Raw genomic sequence first — 22,323 nt, forward strand, 5'->3', positions numbered from 1 at the left:
GGCTATCTGTGGGAAGGAATTTCCACGGAAGTTCACAGGCTGGAAAAGGCTCTGTGAAGAGTGTAATTTGAAACCTTCCGTTTGCGCATGTACAGGAAGTGTGTCAGACTTGCTAGAAGAACTGAATTGAACGGACATGTTTTTCTCTAGTGCTGTAGACAGAAATAAAAGAATGTAAATAGACGTTTCTGTCTGTCTCCTTTTCCCTGCTAGGGAAGAAGCAGGAGGAGGGGGTGTGCATTTACCCACGCTTGGGAAAATGTCGCCTATCAAAATCTCCCTGGTCTGTCTGGATGTCAGCCAGAGGAGGTTACCGGTATGCAAGCTCCGAGGACAGTGAGAGGGGCCAGCCTCTGTGGAGGGGGGCTTGCAAACCAACATCTATAGCAAGGGTGGGCAACTTCAATTGCAGGTGCCAGATGTGGCCCTCTGGCCCTTGGGACTTTCCTTCATCCATGAACCCCCCCCCCATGCCTGGATTGGCTGTAAAGTGCCCTAAAATAGCATCTTGCTTAGCAGTACAGAAGATGGAGCCTGTGTATGTATGGCTTCTGCATGGCTGGAGTGTAGGTACAAGTCATAGCCATTGCTCCACCCTCAGACTGTAAAACTTTCCCCATCCCTGATCCGTAGGGAGACAGGAGGAGACAGCAGCTTGGATGCAGCTGAAAAGGAGGCCCAGAAGAAGTGAGGAGGACAGAAGGAAAAGCAGGTCACTAGCTGACAGTGAGAAATACCTGGGTCCTGGAAGGTGAGGCTCACCATGGGAGACGAGCCAGCAAGCCTTTGGGCAACAGGAGTGCCTCCAGTGATGCAACTATGATATCTCACCTGAGGAACAGGGAGAAAGGGCAACAAGAATCCTTGCCTTATATACTGTCAGACTCAGAAGGAAGAGTGCAGGATTAGCAAGAAGCTACAAGCCCACCTGGGGAAGAAAAAACTCCAGTGAAGTCCCATGGAGTCAAGCCTGGGTTACTGAGCCTTCCTACACTCAGCTGTTTACTGCTGATGGAGTACTCCTGTGTCCTGATTTCCAGGAGAGAAAGGATGTGCTGAAGGTAGTCTAATAGAGAGGGCCTATCCCTTTCTCACATGTGTATCAACAAAAGCTTGCCACTGGATTCTGACAATAGCCAGTGGACTCTGTGAGCAAAACTGCTATCCATTAACAAGGCATGCTGAGCCATCATGGAAACTTTCTAATTCCAGTTTAATGTGGAGAGCAGAATACAGAGAGCGATCCAAACCCAAGATCTGCCAGCATGAGCCAAGTTTGGAACTGGTGGACTCCAGCTGATCTGGATGAAGCGCCTCCTCCTGGCTCAGCCAGAGATATGCTGACATAAGTCTTCCATTCTGGCTCAGTTAGGGCTCAGCTAAGGCTGGTCCTGAAAGAGGGCCATTCTGGGGGCAGCACAGAGCAGAGAGAGACTCACCCCTAGTGCAAACTCTATTCTTTTCAATCATGTGACCTAGCAACCCAGCATAAGTTACCCTGGCAAACTATTTTAATGGCTTACTTTCCCTCTGCCAGGCTTAATCTGGCTCAGAGTTTGGAACAGACATAAGTTACACTGGAGTAACTTATGAATTATTTTGGAGTAACTTGTCAATTATTTTGGCTTCCTGTAGTTTGGATTGTTTTGCTGGTTGTTCACTGGCTTTCCTACTTTCCAAATATTCAAGTTCTCAGTTCAAAATAGCATCAAAGGAGATTTAAATGACAACTAGTGAAACAAATACATGTAGAAAACTATATTTAAATATTTTAATTTTAAATTGTATTTCTGTGCAAAAAAGTTCCACAGATCAATGCAGAAGCATGACAGAATAAGCTTCTGATGAGTGTACAAATGTAGATGTGACAAATACAGGACATAGATGGATTTGCCCATCCTTAATATTTAGTAGTTGCTATTATTTGATGGATGACCTGGAAGAGTGTGTTGTATCCGACAGCTGGCATACATTAGAATTTAGAATTTAACTGGAGATGTTCTGGGTTTTATAGCCGACATATAATGGTATTTGAATATTTTAGCAGTGTTTAATAGATGACATGTAATGTTATTAATATTTACCAGTATTAAGCAGATGACAGCTTATGCGATTTTATATCTGATATATCCAAAAAAACAAAGAGGAGAGGACGATGTACAATAGAGATAAAAATCATTGTTGCGTTTTCTATGCATGTTATCTGCAACTGGGTATCAACTGAGCACCAGCTTAAGCATTCAGTAACTATTTCTCTACCCCTGTGTATCTAATGATAATATACTTAAACTTGCATATTATTCAGGGTATGTATTAACAACTACCAACTATTTACACCAGAAACAGAAATGTGCAGCGTCTCTCATTATCATTACTAAAATGAATACCAACCAAGACACTAGCTCCTAGCTCCCTTTACACCCTGTGTAGAAGAGCACCAATGTGCATTCCACACACACTGGCCTTTACCACCTTCTCTTCAATGATGGGCAGCTTACATTCATTTTTTTCCTTGCATGAAGGATGCTAACAGAAGCCAACTCACCCAAGAGTCCCATGTGTGCACAGAAGAACCTGTGGAGTTTAGGATGAGGGTATGTTCCTAATTAATTGGGTCCCAATTAATCTCCGTACTAATCAGATGTCCACTGGGGAAAGCTAATAAAAAAAACACAGCCTGAGAACTGTTTTTTATAATCTAATATTTTATATTATTATGAGCACAGTATTTCCCAGACAGCTTTAATGAATTATCCTACCCAAAGGCTAGGCAACAGTATCAGCGATATTAGCTGGCTGAACCCCAATGGATTATTCTTTCCCCACTTTTTTGAAAACAATTTTACCCAGTATTTTGTTTCTCAACTACATGGAAATCTCTAGCACATTATAAGAAGCTTTGCACAACATGCCAAAAATTGTGAAAATGAACTCAGAATAAAATGCATTTCCTCTCTCCAGTTTCTCAACATACCCTTTGGTATTTTCCTTGACGTGCAAGAATATTGATCCAATTGTGGATAGAAAGAAGGGACAAAGACTTATAATGTGATCCATAAGTAGTAAGAGAAATAATTTGGATTAAACCAGTATAGCCTCCTGAAAGAGATAACATGGGATGAGGTGGGCTGAAATCTTAATACTGGTGACTGTGATAGATAATTTTGTTCAGCCGACACAGTCTGTATTTAACTCATACCAGGGATCTGCAGGTGATATAATATAAAAATGGGGTGAGTTCAGGGAATATTTTTTTAAGCTGTGCTTGTGTCTTGGAAGAGTATTGAATATTCCTCAGTGAAATCACTAGTGGGATGAAAAGTTCTTTGAAAGACACTAGCTTGCTTCAGGTGTTCAAAAAGATTATGTGATGCTTAGACAGGGGGCTCAAAAAAGGCTGATCGCCGAAGAATTGATGCTTTTGAATTATGGTGCTGGAGGAGACTCTTGAGAGTCCCATGGACTGCAAGAAGATCAAACCTATCCGTTCTTAAGGAAATCAGCCCTGAGTGCTCACTGGAAGGACAGATCGTGAAGCTGAGGCTCCAATACTTTGGCCACCTCATGAGAAGAGAAGACTCCCTGGAAAAGACCCTGATGTTGGGAAAGATGGAGGGCACAAGGAGAAGGGGACGACAGAGGATGAGATGGTTGGATAGTGTTCTCGAAGCTACCAGCATGAGTTTGACCAAACTGCGGGAGGCAGTGGAAGACAGAAGTGCCTGGCGTGCTCTGGTCCATGGGGTCACAAAGAGTCGGACACGACTAAATGACTAAACAACAACAACAAGCTTGCTTCAGGTGTTCAAAAAGATTATGTGACGCTTAGACAGGGGCCACACACTGGGTGCAACCACTCTTCGCCCAACTGTCCTGCATTGAGCAGGAAGGTCTGAAGGGAGCTTCTAAGCGCATTCAGCTGAACATCCTTAGATGCCTCCTGATCATGGGGAGCTTTTAGCTGAATATACTTTGAAGGTGCTTTCAGCCCTGTCCACTCAACATAGGAAGATCAGGGGCAGAGTGGGTGTGCCCAGCACATTGGCAATGGGACTAATGGGTTTGTTGGGAAAATTAGGAGGTTCCCTTACTCAAGGTCAATAATAACAAGACAATGAATTCAAACATGTTTAAGCAACCCAGCTGTGGAAGTCACTACGAAGGATTGAAACGAAATACAAGTATAGATATAGCAATGTAAGTCTGCTGACCCTTCAGATGCAGTGGTGTTGCAGGGCAGCAAAGCCTCCTGGCACCCTCATCTGGCAGGGGCCCCGGTGCCTGGGACTGTTCTGCTGGCAAGGGACATCTAGAAGCTCACCTCGCTGGCTGATGTCTCGGATCCAAGCCTGCCTGCAAATTGGCCAATGGCAAGCAGGCTTGGAGGCAAGGACTGTTAGGATATTTCCGTTCCACCTTAAAAAGGGGACAGGCTGTTATGAGTCACAGCCTACATATTTCCTGCTCACGGGAAGTTTCTGTTTTTGTATATAGCTGTTGTTTTTTCCCTCTCTGTGCCTGGACACGCAGGCAGGCAGTCATGTTTTTTCTTTGTTCTGATCAACGCTGAATAAAGTTGTAAATAATGCTCTCCTGAGTGCATCTTTCGCTGTGTGAACTCTGCAAAGGGCGTGCACCAGTCCTTGGAATGTGGACAGATGTTTCTGAGGCTTGTATCACTAATTGACTGATACTGCGTTTCTACGGGAGATCGATGGATCGTCCGTAGACGGCGTGGGGACATGATGGCCTTTGTCTCCCTGGCAGTATCCCAACAAGGACCTCCCAGGGGGCAGGTCCGACTAGGGTTGCCATATTTCAAACAGTGAAAATCCAGACAGAAAAAGCTTTTTCTGGCAAAGTTGTTGAGCTTATTTGGCAAAATCACAAAAAAACACCGTTTTTGAGCTATTTTTATGGGAAATTGGCAAAAATGGCACTGCTGGCATGGGTTGCCATACATCCAGATTTCCCCAGACATCCCCCCCCCCCAATTTTAAACCCAGACAATGCTGCCAACTGCAGCATTCTGGATATGCCCAGGAAATTCCAGACGTATAGCAACCCTTAAGTTAGGCTCTCTTCATGGCCGCTCCTGGGAGATTTAAAGCGGCCGTGCATTGGCCTTGGCACTTTGGTTTCTCTCTGTGTATTGTTTTTCCACGCTTAAATTCAGTTCTCCACATTTCCACGTCAGATTGCATTGCTTTTTAAAACAAAGTTCTCATGGAAATCTATCAGCATCTTTGCACGGATTTTTGCTGCAAAACATGTTTGTATGGAATTTTGCATAATATATATCCCCCCCAAAACACACACACACACACACACACAATTAATGCTAATGTAATGCATTTTTGTGCACTGTTTTCACTATTGCTCACAAACAGACTCAAATGACACCTTGGTAAGATTATACATGCAAACCAGTTTGGGTTTCTCCCAGGTCACTATATAATGCTTGGGTAGGCAAACTAAGGCCCGGGGGCCAGATCCGGCCCAATCACCTTCTCAATCCGGCTCATGGACGGCCCGGGAATCAGTGTGTTTTTAGATGAGTAGAATGTGTACTTTTATTTAAAATGCATCTCTGGGTTATTTGTGGGGCATAAGAATTCATTCTTTTTTTTTCTTTTCAAAATATAGTCCGCCCTCCCACAAGGTCTGAGGGACAGTGGACCGGCCCCCTGCTGAAAAAGTTTGCTGACCCCCGATATAATGCATCTAATCCTCAGAGACTTCAGCATAATTCATTATATGTAAGCATATTAAATGTGAATTGAAACTAATTTCTCCCTCATCCCAAGTTCCAACAGCTCTGACCAGATGTCTTCAATGAAGTATGAATTTGGTCTCCACGCACACACAGAGCTTCTGAAAAAGTGGGTGTGAGATAGCTGAGAGCTTATTACAAATCCCAAAGATTCAAGTACTATCAAGCCTTACACTGAAGTCTTCTTATCCTGACTTAAATAATACAATCAAATGGAAGAGAAGTTTAAGTGTTTATTAATAGAAATAACTGAGTACTGGTGCTTTTGTTTTTGACACCAACAATGTTGATTCACATTTTTAATCTGTCCCATTTTGAGCAATTTTATTGTATCTTATCTTTATAAAAGCTCTTTCTGTGAAACAAATCGTTTTTCACCTCATACAGTGTTTACAAAACACAGTAAGCAGTAGTTTCTTCCCCAAACCCTAAGATCCAGTGCCAACAGAAATGAAATTACATGTCTTTAGAAACATCAAATTAGCTGTACTTGGGAACAAGCTAAAGCTTTGATAAAATGTCGCAGAATGTATCTTTTCAATAAGTTAGTTATATTAATAAAATTATTTATTAAATTGCACACACACACACACACACACACACATATATACTGCGGAGTGGGGCGGAATGAAGAATGCAATGACTTAGAAGAATATTTATATTAAAGGCCAGGCAAGATGGAATAGGCAGCCCAATCTTCTGCATGTGCAATTAAAAGTAAAGTCTCTAAGTACATTGGGACTTATTCCCAAATAAGTGTGCATTGGACAACAGCTTGGGTCACCTAAGCAACTGAGCCTTTGAATGTGCTCTGTTGTAAATGACCCAACCGTCACACTTGCCTGAATGCTTCAGGTCCAGCTGATCATCCCATATAAGCTTGGCAGGTCTACTCTTGCACCTTAGACTTCCCTAAGCCATGCATTGCATGTCAGCTCTTTAACTCACCGTGGTACAATTTATTAAACCTTGGTGTTGCTTTTATCTCCGCTAAGGTGTGCCTTTTCTGTTCTGCAGTCCGCTTGCCGCTCACAAATATCTTCTGCAAATGTATGAATGATACTGCTGACTCTAGCAGGTTAGATTGGATGACCTCTGAATGACTTCCAGACAGACAATTCTGTGATTAATGGCTGATAGCGTCTTTGTATTAAGGGCAGGGCGATTCCTCTTGCAACCAATAAGAGTATTGATTTATAAAGAGCTGACCTATCGATTTAGAGCTGGATCTTGAAATATTTACTGAGGAAAAACTCTTTGATGTGAGTGTAGCCATGAATGAGTAGCATAGGATAATTGACTGAAAATGCATTAGAGCAAGTTGGAAGATGCCATGTGCTTTTTATTATTCAAACTGACATTCATTGTCATTATGGTCTGCTTTTTCAGCTGTAATCGGCTGAGAAGTACCAGGAGCTTTTGACAAGGCGACACATGGCTTATGTAAGGAAAAGTAGAGAATGAGAATTTTTATGTGGTGTCTGCAAATTGCAAGTACTCCTGCTGTTTAACATAAGTGCAGTTGGTCTACAGAAGCATCATGTGACTCAGTTATAGCTAGGTGATCTACAGAAACACAATGTATATACTGAAGGATCATGTATGTAGGCTTTGGCATAGTCTAGGTGCACTGCTAGATAGGAGATATAAAATAGAAAATGGAGATAGAATAGTTCTAACCTTGGTTCCTAGGGTTGGGCTTAGTTCCAGGCTGGATTTCGATGCAATAATTGACATCTCGATCAGAGGCTGTTTGCTACAGAACTACTTAAGAAAAATGTGAGGCTTGGAAGCAAAGAGATTTCATTGCAAGCAACATTTTTCAAAGATATATAACATTCAAAATTAACAGGAGCCAAATAACTGGGCATATCCAAGCAACCATGATTTGCCAGTGCAGTACAAGCTTGTATTTGAATTATGATTTACATTCTATAAATAAGATTTTTTTTAAAAAAGAAAGATTAATTACAAATTTACCTACAGAAAGAATCCCCTCTAGGTTTAAATATTGTATTATTTTTAAATGCTTGTCAGAAAACCCGATGAGTACTGAAAGTGATTTTGTATTTGCATAGTTCTACAGATGGGATTTAGTTTCTTTAATCATTTTCTTGCAGTCTTTTCAGTGTTTTTTGTGTGCCTTTGAACTGATTTGATTCCATATCCATTTAATACCAGCTTTTGTTACACAAGTTTCATGTGCACACTACTCTTGAAGCAGACTTTTACAATTCATAGGTGCTAAGGGATGTTAAATGTGCTTTCAATGTATCTCAGTAAGCAAAAATCATATGCCCCAATTGCTCTTATTTATCCAATGGACGCCAAAGGAGATAGTGCAGCATGGAGTTCTCAAAAACAGTAGGCTCTCAAAGAATCTATTTTAATCAACATGAGAGGGTTCAGGAGCCTTCCAGTTTTAAGCTGTAGTATCTGCTGAAAGCCATTTGTCCTCTTACAGTTGCACAGCTTGCATATAAACTCTTTTGCTGTCTTGTATCTCCTGTATGACCTTGGCTCCCCTACATTGCCAAGTGACATGGGACGGATGCTGTTAGGTCAGAAAAGGCACCAAGAATGTGAATGCTGAGAGGCAACTATTGTAGATGCCCATAGAGAACGAAATAAGCACTTCCTGGGACTTCTGCAGAGACTCATTTATTCTACAAGAATATACAACTATAAAAAAAAAGAGCTTTGATAAAATATGATGTGCATAAAAATTTCACTCTCAAAGAAAAGCACACTCTTAACCACCAAATGCCAGCCTTAATGACAAAGTAGACACCCCAAAGCAACAACAGTTGAAATGGGGTGGAGTGGGGACTTCAGGTGATGTTGATACCAGCCACTGGGGAGATGGCACTGTCATGTGGGACTTATCTGTAGTATTGGCTCATTTCAATACTGCTGTAGTATTGGCACATTTCAAAGGTCACCATGACCCAGCCTAATCAGAAATTGCAACCATGGCCTGCAAGAAATGGAAGGTCCTTTCACATGAACCTTGGAAAGCCAGGTTGTCACTGTCTTTGTGTTTGTTCCCATGTTTCTAAAGGTCCAGGCCTAATATTTCCCCCACGTAGTCTATGACCTGCATATTTAGTGTACTAGGCAGAGTATGCCTGGAAAGTAGAACTACTTGCAGGAGGAAAGTTTTTGACTTGCAAGTGGAATGCCCCCCCCCCAAAAAAATATTTAGGGGTACTCTCATTTTCCTACTCATATTGAAATACTTCCCCTCAATGAGGTCAAACTTAGATTTCCAAAATGTTTAGGGGTATGCGTACCCCTGCATACTCCCCAGAAAAAAAGCACTGAGGAATGCTATTCTTTAACTCTGAATATTAGCCTAAATGAGATACTATCAAGGCTCTAATCCCTTAGTACATAAAGCAGGAACATGTCCATATATTTTGAAACAGTCTTGTCAGTATGACATATTGCAGTTCACGTCCACTGGAGAAATGATCTGATTCTGTAAAGGGAAGTGTTCCTATGTATTAGACTCTAGTGTTCCTATTTGTTTAAGGACCGCTCCAGACATGGGACTCCTGCACATCTACATTCATTCAAGGGATGATAGAGTAGCACCTGGCTTCTTGGTATTGATTACTTCGTGGAAGCACTGTACAGTCATTGCCCTTTCATATGTCCTTGAGAGTGTCTGCCGAAATCCAATTGCCCTACCTCACCCTTTCCCCACACTTGCTGATCTTAGTTATTGTGTGGGTGAGGCCTGTGAAATAGCTGGTTCCTCATGGGAATGCTGATAATAGAAATTAAACAAACATTGGTACTGAAATAAGTTTCCAATGTCAGCAGTGGCAAATTGTATGCAGCTCCAATGGTCTATCAAGTTCGAATCTCTCCTGTAGTCCTAATATATGTTTGGCCTTCGGTGTGTTAAAAATAGTATTATCTGACTTTAAAATAAACCAACAACCATGACATTGACTTGGTTCCCAAGATCCTATTAAGTATGTCTACCTATCTGACAATATGCTGACCTGTCACTGGCCTTCTTCTTTTCCAGTTTAATTTCTGGGATTTATACAGACTCTAGAAATAGAACAGTTCCTGCCCCACACTAGCTAGAACATTTAACAGATTTTTTTTAAAAAGGGGGAGGGTGCAAAACAGTGGCTAAAAACTGAGTTGTGAACCGAGAGGTTTTGAGTTCAGGTGTGGCCTCCTCCATGAGCTCCCCTAGATGGGCTTAGGCAAGTCAGATTTTCACCCCCACCTGCAATGCAGGGATATTAATAATGAATATACTGATATACCTTGAAGGGATTACACAAGCAAGCCTACATATGTGGCTGTGGAAGCAGATTGGTAAAGAGGGGCAAAATATGCACAGATCCTTCTGTTCTCCAATCGCAGTGCATGTGATTAAGGCACATATTGTCATCTGTTCCAACTAGAGTTCAACCAAATTTCTCAGAAGACATTTTTGCATGAGAAAATTTCTGAGATCCCCCTCCCTTTTTTTCTCACCTAGTAAAAGGTCCGTTCGTAGAGTTTTCTCAGAATATTCTACTCCTGTTTCGTGGCAGCTGCCATCCCCCACCCAATGTTCCTGAATGATGCTAAGACTAGGGCAAAATGGTGGCAGGTTGTCAACACAGTTGCTGCTGCTGCTGTCACTTGATGTAGCAACAAAATCAGGGGGGAAATGTCAGCAGAAAGAAAGAAGCTATGGCCACAGCCAATGGTGAGCCCCATCTCAAGAAACTGTTGGATCATTTATCCTCCCTCTGAAGAAATTCAGTAAAATGGTGCCCTCAGTTTCTCTGTAAACAAATAAGGTGCATAATTTCACACAGAGCTGTAGTGCCAACCTATATGCATTCATTAGAGTGTGTACAGGGAGCATTAGCACGTTCCACTGTATGTCAGAAAGCTCTTGACACATTTTAAAATGCAAATCAGTCATGGCGGAGCCTGACGCTCCCTTGCATATTCATTGTGCTTTCTTTCAGTACCTGAAAAATTGGTTTAAGTGCCTCATCCAAATGATATATTTCACTATTGATACTTTTTGTGTGCAATTCTGATTTTGTTTACCTATACTTTATTTTCAACCTTACATAAATGCCTTTGGAATAAAAAGTTTTGTATTACTCCATGTTCATCGAAACTACGTTTTTTACTCAGCTTCATTATTCTCTTGACCTAATCATGACCCTTTTTATTGTACCCCGGTAGTAGAATCCGATAGCTCATTCAAACTGATGCATTATTTTTTAGTACTTTCACACATTCCCTTTTATTCTGATATGTGCCTTTCTGGCTCCTTCACATATGAGTTTCTCCATGGTCTTAAATGTGTGAGTGATTTGCGAGTGACAGGGATACATCTCTCAGCCCCCGCCCCCAACCCCGTCCATCAATTCTTTTTGCCTGATGCTCTGAAATAGAATTGCTGATCCCTCTTTCAAGGCTACAGAAAACAATAAAGCTCAAGGAAACCGGAGTTGTTTATTGTACTGGAGAGTTTCCATGCCATTTACTCATTATGTAAACCTTCATCTTCTCAAAGACTTCGGATAAATGTCTTTGTCGATCAGATGGCAGCATTCAGTGAAAGTCTCATGGCTCAAACATCAGTGAAGGCTGTAATGGGGGGATGTAGGGAACAAGTCTCTGTTTACAGGGACTAATTACAGCTCAACAAGTTAAGGGGAGAGCGAGGCAGTTACGCTACCAGCTGCACAGACAATGGCAGCTTTAATTCCCACCAGTATTTCTCAAGGGGAAAAAATGCTTCATGAATCTAAAAGCAACACATAATCAAGAAACATATTTGTCTATGAAAATAATCCAGCTACACCCATCAAAATTGCCATTTATACCCCAACGCCTCCCCCAGGTTTTAAACAAACAGCTTTCCGATATTCAGATAATTAGTACCTCATAAAGGGCAATACTATAACAAGAGGCACTAGGATGAGCAGTTTAGGATGCAGTGAATCTCTGGCTCAGCCAGCTGATTCTTGGCTTAGTTTTGCCCAAGCACAAATAAGTCCCCAACCCCAGCTCAGCTAGCAGTATGCAAGAGTAACCTGCTCATCTGAAGCTGGTTGATCTGAGGCCAGTGATCTTCTCCAAAAAGGGGCATTGCAGGACCACGGCAGGACCCGAGAGGTAAGACCTAGGCTGGATCCTAAGCTCTTTCAGCTTGGTCACGGGCGTCAAATACTATTTTCAAAGCTTGTTTTCTCTCTGACAGGCTTAGGCTTTGCTGCTGAATGCGGTTTGGATCTGATGTAACGTTAGGATCAATTCCCTTCCAAATATAATACAGCAATCCAAGAAGACAGTTTATTTAAATAATATTAACATTACACCATTTAACATTCATTACAAAATAGGCAGTGCCATTCATTAAAACACAACATTGTGGTATTATTTATCAACTGTTAAAATATATAAGCCAGAGGGCAGACATGCCAAAAAAAGTCAGTGCAGTAAGATATTAATACAATAAGATAATCAGCCAGTTCCCCCAAAAATTAGGAAATAGCCCACCTGTCCATGCACTGTTCACCTGCAACTAAACCAAACCGTGACTAAGTATGAATGTGTCACTATGCTGATACAGGAAAAACCATGACTGCTTTGTTTCTCCCACCAATCCTGCTGCTACCACGCTATCTGGAGTGGAAGCTGGGCTCACTGTATGTCTCCCTCAGGCAAACCACATAGTGGTAAGCCAAGAACAAACCTTGGCTACAGCTTGTAGCTTGTCTGGAATAAGTCAAACTATGAGCTAGGGCTTGGATATAGCACTAAGCCAAGCCATGGTTTAGCTCCAGGCAGTAGCTCAACAGCAGCATTGACTAGGGGAGGAGAGCATTCGTGCTTAGACATGGTTTGGCTTGTTACATGCAAACCAGGCCATTGTGAGAAGTGTTAGAACAGAGGAGTCAGGATAATTTTAGTTAACTATAGCAAAGGGGCCCAGGGCATCTTACCCATAGAGGCTAGTGGCGCAGGGAGCCAGGTTCTGGAGGGCGCCAGGGAAGAGGCGGAGGCTGGATGTGGCGCCTCCTGGCATCAGCTCGCCGCCTTTGCCCATCTCTGCCATGCTGCGCCAAAGCAGCGCCACACCTGGAGCCTCCATCTGCTGTGGCCACTGCAGCATGAAGTGTCCAGCTGAGCTGGGAGGTGCCGCGTCCAGCCTCTGCCTCTTCCCCGCCGGAGGAGCTGCCCTCCAGCCGCTGCCCACCTCCTCCAGCCCCATGGGCAGTGCCGTCCTCCCTAAAAAAATCTGGGAAATTGGGGGGGGGCGGCGGAGGGAGCTTTGCACCACGGCCCCAGATATGCTTAAGACAGCCCTGGAGGGGCCATACATATAGAGTCTGGAAGTTTCCAAAACTAAAACACACTTGAGTAGGGCCTTATAGTCAGCCAGGCCACACATTCTCCAAGATGGTGCCGAACCTAATCTTAATCAAGATGACTCCCACTACCAAACTGTTCTTATATGCAAGAACAGCGACAAGAGTATTGTTAGCCCAGAAATGGAAGCAAGAAGAAATTCTGACGAAAGAAGAATGGCAGATGAAATTAATGGACTATGCAGAATTGGACAAAATGACACGAAGGATTTGAAACCTGCGGGACCAGAGATTTACAGAAGATTGGAAGAAGCATATGAATTATTTGAAGAGCAACTGTAACCAACAAATTATGCTAGTAGGACTACAATAAGTTTTGTAAGGAGAAAGATACGAAGTGTTACAAAGAAGAAAAAGATAGAGATATTGGTTATGAGTTTGAAATGTAATAGGGAAAATAAGAAATGCATACTAAGATCAGACTGGAAAATTTTCAGACAGGACTGATGGAAGTCAAAAGAATTGAATAAGATGTAAAAGTATGTTTAATTACTGTTGAAAATGATATGTTAAAAAACTAATAAAAATGTATATATATATATATATGAAAAGATGACTCCTGCTACTTCCACCAAGAGAGTAACAAGTGTATTTTTCTTCTCCCTTTTCTCCAGATGAAGACAGAATAGCCCCCTCACCTTCATTCCACACCACAGCAGCAATACAGTATATGAGCCAGAGGCAGATTCAGAGGAGCATGACTGATTCACCCACACTGGGCGCTGAGATAAGAGGGCGCAGCAGGGGGTGCTGCAACAGTGACAAACAACTGAAGGCGAGAGGTGAGGGCACCAAATTTTGGCATCGCATAGGCACTGCTGAAATTTTAAAGCCCAAAGTCCACCACTGCATGACTAAGCTATAGGACTCAGCTTGTTGTTGTTTAGTCGTTTAGTCGTGTCTGACTCTTCGTGACCCCATGGACCAGAGCACGCCAGACACTCCTGTCTTCCACTGCCTCCCGCAGTTTGGTCAGACTCATGTTAGTAGCTTCGAGCTCCTTCATGGATCACTGCCTTGTCGTGGCGAAGGGGCTTGAGTAGCTCAGAGAAGCTATGAGCTATGCCATGCAGGGCCACCCAAGACAGACAGGTCATAGTGGAGAATTTTCACTAATTGTGATCCACCTGGAGTAGGAACAGGCAAGCCACTCCATTATCCCTGCCAAGAAAACTCTGTGGACAAAAACAACAGGACTCAGGTATACAGCTGCAAATAAAACGTTTCAGCTATATAAAACGTTTTAAATGTGTTGTATGGTGCAATATACAAATGTGACACTAGATGGCGACAGAGAGCTATGGCAAATTCAATGTGTTTTTCAAAACGTTTTCTAAAAAAGCATTTCCACAGTGCTTTTTAATATATGTGAAGATTCCACCTAGATGTTACAAAGCAGAGGTTCCCAACCTTTTGGGGCCCAGGGAGTATTTGAAGTCTAAGACACTGTCATGAATAGTGCAAAATACTCATCTCTCAGAGGAAAACACAAAACACCTCTACACATGTCCAAAGCAAATAAAACAGACACAAACACACAAGCAGGCAACCCTCCTGAACAAAAGTAAAAAGTATAGCGGGTGGTGGAGCAAGCACCATGTAGGAAACTTCAGGTTCAAAGCTTCTCCACTAAGAACAGCAAAGTGGATATTGTTTTGTACAATGAGAAGTAGTGTTGCATTGCTTCTATATTCTTCTTTCATTGCAGTTATCCCAAAGTCTGCTGCTCATTGGAGAATTTGATGGGACTAGAGTCATTGTCTCTTGATGCCAAACAACTCCTTAGGTGGGTTATGAATATGGAGCTATTGCGACAACACACAGAGATTTCTGTGGTGCTACTGGGATCCTCAGCAGCGGATGAATTAAAGGGCACGTTGCTTATTTCAGGTGAGACATGAGATGTTAACATTTTCAAATGTCATTTAAGAGAAAATACTTGCTTTCAGAAACAGTTTTTTGATGGTCAAAGAGAACTTTTACAAGATGCTGTAGAACAGTAGGAATCACAATCTACTGAAGGAATCTTGCTTTAAACTGCCCTGGAAATTTTGAACTGAAGCAGGCCATTTTGAAAATACAACAAGAATGTCTTTGCTTTTAAAAGAAGTCATCTGCAGTACAAAAAAGATGTCGCTAGAAAATTTTGGGGTTTGGAATATCCGCTGTTCAAGAGGATGTGTTAAAGCCAAGCACATGTTTTTGTTGAAGCCATAAGTAATATTTAATCCTAGTTTTCAAAGCTTGACAAGTGGAATCTATTCATTCATTCTTCTGCCTAATAATTTTTTGCTCACTTCCCAGCTTTCGTGACAATTACTATACACTTTTTCTGGTTTTTGAGGACCGTATCTATTTCCTCCAGGGTGATAGGACCGTCCATGAATTCCTGTTCCTCGTCATTTAAGGTAGGCATGGTCAGCCTTGCTAGGAGTTTTCTGATTTTCTCCTCAGTCGGGTCATGGGAGGTGTATAGGTTAGAGTAAAATCCTGCAAATCCTGAGGTTATTTCTTTGGGGGAGAATGTTATGTTGCCATCTTTTTTGGTGATGCAATGTATTCCTGCTTTGAGTGATTTTTTCCTACACCTGTTTGCTAATAGTCTGGAGTTTATCCCTCCATACTCATAGAACCGTTGTTTAGATTATAGAATGTTGATCATTGTTTTGTTGATTTCTAGGGAGTCTAGTTCCCTCCTTTTTCGTTCTGTAGGTTTAAGGAGTTTTTTTTAGCTCTTGTTTGTTTGTAGTGTGATGAGAGGGCCATGATGTCTTGTTCTATTTTGCTAACTTTTGAGGTATGTTTTTAAAGGGATGCATACATTCTAGTCTGGGTACCAGGGCACAGTGTCCAGACTAGACAGTATTCTGCTCACACAAGGTTTGATCTCCTTGGTGGAATCAATGAACATAGGTAACATCAAAATCACAGATCACGCCCCAGTAGAAGTTACTCTTAAAAAAGGAGAGGGAACACAAACCACCTCATCATGGTCCTTCAGTCCTATCCTAACCACAAATAAACAAATTAGAGAATCTCACAAAAACTCTCCAAAACTACTTCAAAGAAAATTATGTAAATATAACAACCCCCTCTCCTGTGGGACGCAATGAAAGCAGTCACCAGAGAAGCCTGCTTAAAAGAGAAAACATCCCTTAAAAACTGTACACTTTTTCTGTCACAGTCAGTATTGGCTTCTGCACTCTAAACTTTTATGGAAAGGCTTCCTCTTTATCTTCAGGTTTAGAGACCAGTGCTCAATATCTTCAACAGCTAAAATAACAGGTCAACAATGATTGAAGTCCTACCTTCACTTTTGCTGCTAAAGTGTATGTCTGACCCCTTTTTACGAGAACAATGCTTTCCATTGTTAATAATTAAGTGATGATTGCAAGAAGCCAGAAGTATGGATTTGCGTAGGTTTCTTTGTTTTGTTTTACCAGAACCACAAGTTAGATGTTTTAATTATATGCAGCTGTATTATTTAGAAAGAAATTAATTAATTTGTTTAAAATACGGCAGCTAAATTCTTGGGAACCACTTGATTTTATAGCAATGTAACAAAAGCAAGGCCTGACTTAAACTGTTTTTTTGTTTGGAAGACCCTTTGTGCTTCTGAGCTCCAGAGACAAAATGATGAAAAAGTTTCAACAGAAGAAAAAAATACCTTGGGGTAAATTGTAGCTAGGGGCCAACAATATGATAATGGAAAGCCTGCAAGCAGGACCAGACACAATCTTTTCAAAGAACTAGTTCAAATATATTCAGTTGTGACATATGAGCTGCTGAATAATCAAGTGAAATATCAGACCGTTTTAATCATGTTTGAGAGAGACCTTGGTGACTGGCAGTTGAATGTGAGTGCTAAATTGACTGAAATGTCTTGCATTTGAGTTGACATCTTGCAGCGTGAAGGTTCTGGTATAAAATTAAACTGCTGATGTCTTGTTTGCATATGCAAGTCATCTGTTGATTCTGCTAATTATGAATGAGGCACTAAGTGACCTCAGTAAGTTTCACTGAAATAACCATTTCTAACTGGTTGCACAGGCGGATTTAAGAGCAAAATGAATATTCTGAAATCAACTTTCTTTAAATGGAGGGAAGGTGTGGGTGTGATGGAACTCTTTGTTTGCTCTGGTAGCTTTGTTGGTTACAAAGGGCACAATCAATAGTCATTAACAGCAACAGAAGTCTTGCTATTGGCTTCAATAAATTGTGCACTGCATCTTGAATTAGCAATGCAGTCACAGATTTTAATTAAAAGTTCCTTGTAAAACTTCAGATTTCTTCTTCTGAATTATCAGCTTTTTTCCTGTATTTCACAACATGCAATAACATGTTTGCATCATGTCCTATATTTCACAGGCAAAGCAACAGAGCTTTAATTAGACACACCATATTCAAAACTGCGCTGACAAATGACAGTGCTTTCTGCATTTTTAAACTTTCCGTGCATTTTCTACAAATTCATTAGCTCTGTGGCAACCATATCTTTATTCTGAAGAGACCAATATCCAGCTATTTATTCCTTGTGAAAATTGCTTTGGCTTTTTAAACTCAGTGGCTTTGTTTTGTTTGCTATTATGGTATGCATTTTTGTGTTTTTATATTGCAAAACACCCTGTGATCTTCAGATGAAGGGCAGTATAGAAATTGAATAAATGAATAAATAAATAATAATTCTCTCTTTTTTTAATACTCCAGTCCTGTAGTTTAATGGTTGGGAACAAGGTGTGATTCAAAGATAGTTACAGTTCAGCAAATCCTGTACTGTAAAAAGAAGATAGAGAACTTAAAACAGACATGATAAGGAATGTTGTGAAAGGAAGGGGGGATGAGACAACTTTCAGGACTACATTCAGCTAAACCATATGCAGAGCAGGCACACTGAAATGAATGGACTTAATTTGGTGTCATTTGAAGAACCACCTACACCCATATGAACTTCTGGGCTCTTTGATCAACCTCTGAGGCCATGATTTCTGTCCTACTACTGAGGGAAGTCTGGTTGGTGAGTACCAGAGATGATGCCTCCACATTGATTGGATTCCATGCCTCAAGAATGCTGCTTGATCCCTTCTCTTGTGTGCTTTAAATGGTACTTAAACATTTTGTTACCCCACTAAGCTTTTTATTGATATTATGGCATGCCCCTTAACACTTTCCTGTGATTAACTATATATATATATGTATATATATTATTATGTGACAAAATGTCTCTCATTCTGACTTTGTCAGCTGCTTTGATAAATATTAAATGACGCTTTTCCCAAGGTGGCAGTTATACAGTCTGGGAATGTTCCGAATGGCTTCATTTGCTGGAACTAAGTGATATTTGTGTGATCCTCCAGTATCCATTGTGTATGTTCAGAAGTTCTCCCTCTTTGCTAACTTTGTAGGATCAGTTGGAATCACTAAGCAGTTCTGAGCAAGGCTGAAAGCTGTAGTTATCAGAACTGAAATGTTTAGCAACCACAAGCCAAAGCGTTCTGCCACATAAATGAAATCTCTGTTTTGTTAATCAAAGTAACCTACATATTATTTTTGTGATGGACAAAATCCTAAATTGGATGCAGAGCTGGCTTGTGTGAAATGCTGTTTGATGCTTTTAATTGTAAGCTGAATTGTAAGGCTTTGCCTTAAATGATAGTGCAGATGTTAATGATTACTAAGGACTGATGGGCCTGCCTAGTACACTGTCCAGAAAGGTTCCTCCTCAAAGCCCCACCCCACCCCACAAAGCCCCCTTCCCAGTTACTACTCACCAACGTCTCCTCCCCTCCCCCTTGCCCAAGCCCCCTCCCCTAATTCCTCTCTAAACTTTCACAGCTCACCCCTGCAAGCACACCACCCTCTCTCTTCACCTGCCCCCCCACAAGCCCAGATCACTTTTCCATTCCAACCACCTGTTGAAAGTCCTTCTTGCTTCCCCCCTGCCGCTGCCTGCTTCTCCCTGAAGAAGAGAAGAGTTTGGATTTGATATCCCGCTTTATCACTCCCCTTCAGGAGTCTCAAAGCGGCGAACATTCTCCTTTCCCTTCCTCCCCCACAACAAACACTCTGTGAGGTGAGTGGGGCTGAGAGACTTCAGAGAAGTGTGACTGGCCCAAGGTCACCCAGCAGCTGCATGTGGAGGATCAGGGAATCGAACCCGGTTCACCAGATTACGAGTCCACCGTTCTTATCCACTACACCACACTGGCTCCCCTGGTGTTTCCCTCCCTCTGGGGGATAAGCAGTCTTTTGCCAGTATGAGAACAGACTGGTACAAATATTGTACAGAGAGAAATACAGCAGCTCCTTGTCACACATAACATGTTGTTTCACCTTCAGACACACTGCAGTTTTGATTGAAGATAAACTAAACATATATTAAACAGACAAACAAGAAGTCCAACATTTTCATCTGACTCCATTGTCACAAACTGAAATGATGGGAAAACAACAAAGTCTATCTGAATTTTTAGAAAACCTTTTCTCCTTGCTCAAATGCTAACGTCTTGAGCGCTATTTAAAAGCAAAAGTAGACAGCTCAGATTTTGTTACTTTTGAGACAGTTTGGAATCAACTGCAATACATTACTGACTGCATATATAATTCATTATTCATGCCATTATTTTCTAAATCATTCTGGTTTGTTTGCTGGATATTGACATTATTTTCTACTGTAAAAAGTGAAGCATTCACCAAATACCTTGAATGAACAGGTTAACAGTAGGCCTCTCATTTTAATCTATACAAATTTCCTTTTCCATTTAATTCACTCCTTTAAAAATAATTTCTTTGCTTTCCAACCAATATGACAACTTTATAATTAAATGTTTTGACATGAAAAAGCTTTATCCATTTTCCTGATAAATCAGCTAACTAAGCAAAGGTCTTTATCACTAAAAGCATGGGGAAAGAAAGGAGGTGTTATGAATACTGAGTAAATCTTCTTAAAATGATTAACGGAGAAAATACATTTATGTAGACTTGAAATAGAGATGGACAAGACAATTTGATATTTCATTATCACTCAGCCATAAGTACATTCTTTTTCCGTTCAATAAAGACAAGCCACATAGTCAAGCTCACTTTATTCAGAACAAGAAAAATGTACAAAATAGTGGCCCAAAAGGGCTAGGGTATAACATATATTTATTTTAACACACTTCCAAGGAGATCAAGCAAAAAATGACTGGGTTGTTTTTTTCCCATGTCAAGACTGTAATGTGGGTTATATTGACTGGGCTTATGTATAAAGCAATTGTGTGGAAGCTCTAAATCACATATCTCAAGTAATAGTTGCATGAAGAATGCAGTTCCTCCACATATAAACATTTCCCATCATGCCGCTGGCACTTCACAACAGCTTTGTGCAAAAAGCCATGAGAAAAGGCATGTCCATTTTATATTGGCTGTGACTCAACCTACGTATATGGATTAGCTAAAGTCCACCCAAAATACTTTTGTGACTAAGCAGGCAAACTAAGACTGTTCAAGAGATTTGCCTTTTCCCTTCCTTTCTGCTTCCTAGACATATGCTTGGATGAAAGAAAGGAAGTCAGGAAGAGACGTAGCTGGCTTCAGTTATTCATTGTGGAATCTACTTTGGTTTGAAACAAAACCCTGGAATCCATCAAGAGGAGCCAAGTGTAAAATAATGACCATACTGTAAATTCAAGAATCAAGCATGTCTGAGCACATGCTAAAAGAATTTGCTTCCAGTACCTGAACTGAACTCACAGTTCTTTCACACAAATACCCAGTCCAGGTGTGCTCCCAAACTTTCTTCATTTTTGTCGCCCCCATTTTTTTTGCAGGGGTTATGGACTTCTTTTTTATTGCAATTGTTAAAATGATTGGGGATCAAAAACCTTGTGGATCTGCTGCAAATCACCCAAGATCTATCAGTGGATTCAAATTTATCTTCTGGTGCAGTCCCCGCCCTGACATAATTCAGTTCTGTTGGCTAAAATAGAGGGTCCTTTGGGCTTATAGATTAGGATGAATCTCTTGAAATCGAGCAGATGGCTCAGTGTCATATGGTAGAATCGAAGCAAATCCAGTTTTGAAGCCCAATAGTATTTGACATGTCTAAATAATGTATGAAACCATCTATTCACTTGAGATGTACTACACTTTTTGAAAAAACATTGGCAGAGAGGAAGAGAACCTGCCTTGACCCCCATTTTTCCTTGGTGACTTGCCCCAAAGCCCCGACCCCCCAAAAACCTGCCAACCAGCCCCCTCCCAGTTGATTGGCAACCCTAGTCAGGAAGAAGGAAAAGAACAATTGTCTTTTTGAGGTGGAGGGGGTTAGAGAGTTCTAGATTATTTGTCTCTGGAGGAAAATGAATGAAATGGTAGGAGGAATGGTGAAAGCAGGTGGTGCGCAATAAAAATAGCACTGTAACTATTTAAAAATAATAAACCCAATATATTTTCCTAACCTTTAAATGTGCCCCAAATGTTCCACCTGAAGGAACTGCCTTATTCTCCCTGATCTTAGGGTCTGTCTTCCTTGCTGACTTGTGTGTTGTGTTGTCCTACTTGCTCAAGAGTGTTACTTATTATGCACTGCATGCTTTCTGGAGAAACTACTAGACTGAATAAGTACTGTCCAAAGTTAAGGCACAGTTAAGAGAAGGGCGCATTCACAAAGATCGTCAGCCTGCATGTATATCCTTTAAAATGTTGCTTTGATTACATTTTGAATTACTCCAGCATCTCATAAAAGTATAAGCGTCCAAAACTGGGCTCCTTTAAAATGGGGAAACAGTTCAGAATTAACAATTCCACCATATGGACACACAGACTAGTCAGAAGGGAAAAATCCTTTAAAGGGATAGCAGTTTAACGAAAATATCTTTGCTGTTAATGGTAAGCACTGAAGTAGGTTTCATTTATAGCAATTTAATGGCTCTTCTGTGATGAGCTAGCTGAAGCTATTTCAACACAGAATATTAAGTTTGTACTTAAACTTCAAATTATAACAGAAAATGAACAACCAGAAAAACCTCCTAGCCATTAAAATGTTTCAGCAACCAGAAGTGACCGTTAATAGTGAATGTGAAACAGACAGGCATATAAACTGTTGAGATAAGAGTTAAGACTTATTTAGAGCCACTTTCCCTTTTCCTTCTGGTAATCTTG

General features: G+C 41.1%; 1 long non-coding RNA gene across 1 annotated transcript; it reads left to right on the forward strand.

The window, feature by feature from the left end:
• The first annotated feature begins 12,398 nt into the window (after window positions 1–12,398).
• On the forward strand, window positions 12,399–14,975 carry LOC308476109. The gene is made up of 3 exons (XR_013985718.1): window positions 12,399–12,489; window positions 13,797–13,964; window positions 14,891–14,975. It is a non-coding gene; the product is annotated as an uncharacterized lncRNA (long non-coding RNA).
• Window positions 14,976–22,323: the final 7,348 nt, after the last annotated feature.

This window comes from Podarcis pityusensis, assembly GCF_964106645.2.
Source record: "Podarcis pityusensis genome assembly, chromosome: 4".
NCBI classification, from domain to species: Eukaryota; Metazoa; Chordata; class Lepidosauria; order Squamata; family Lacertidae; genus Podarcis; species Podarcis pityusensis.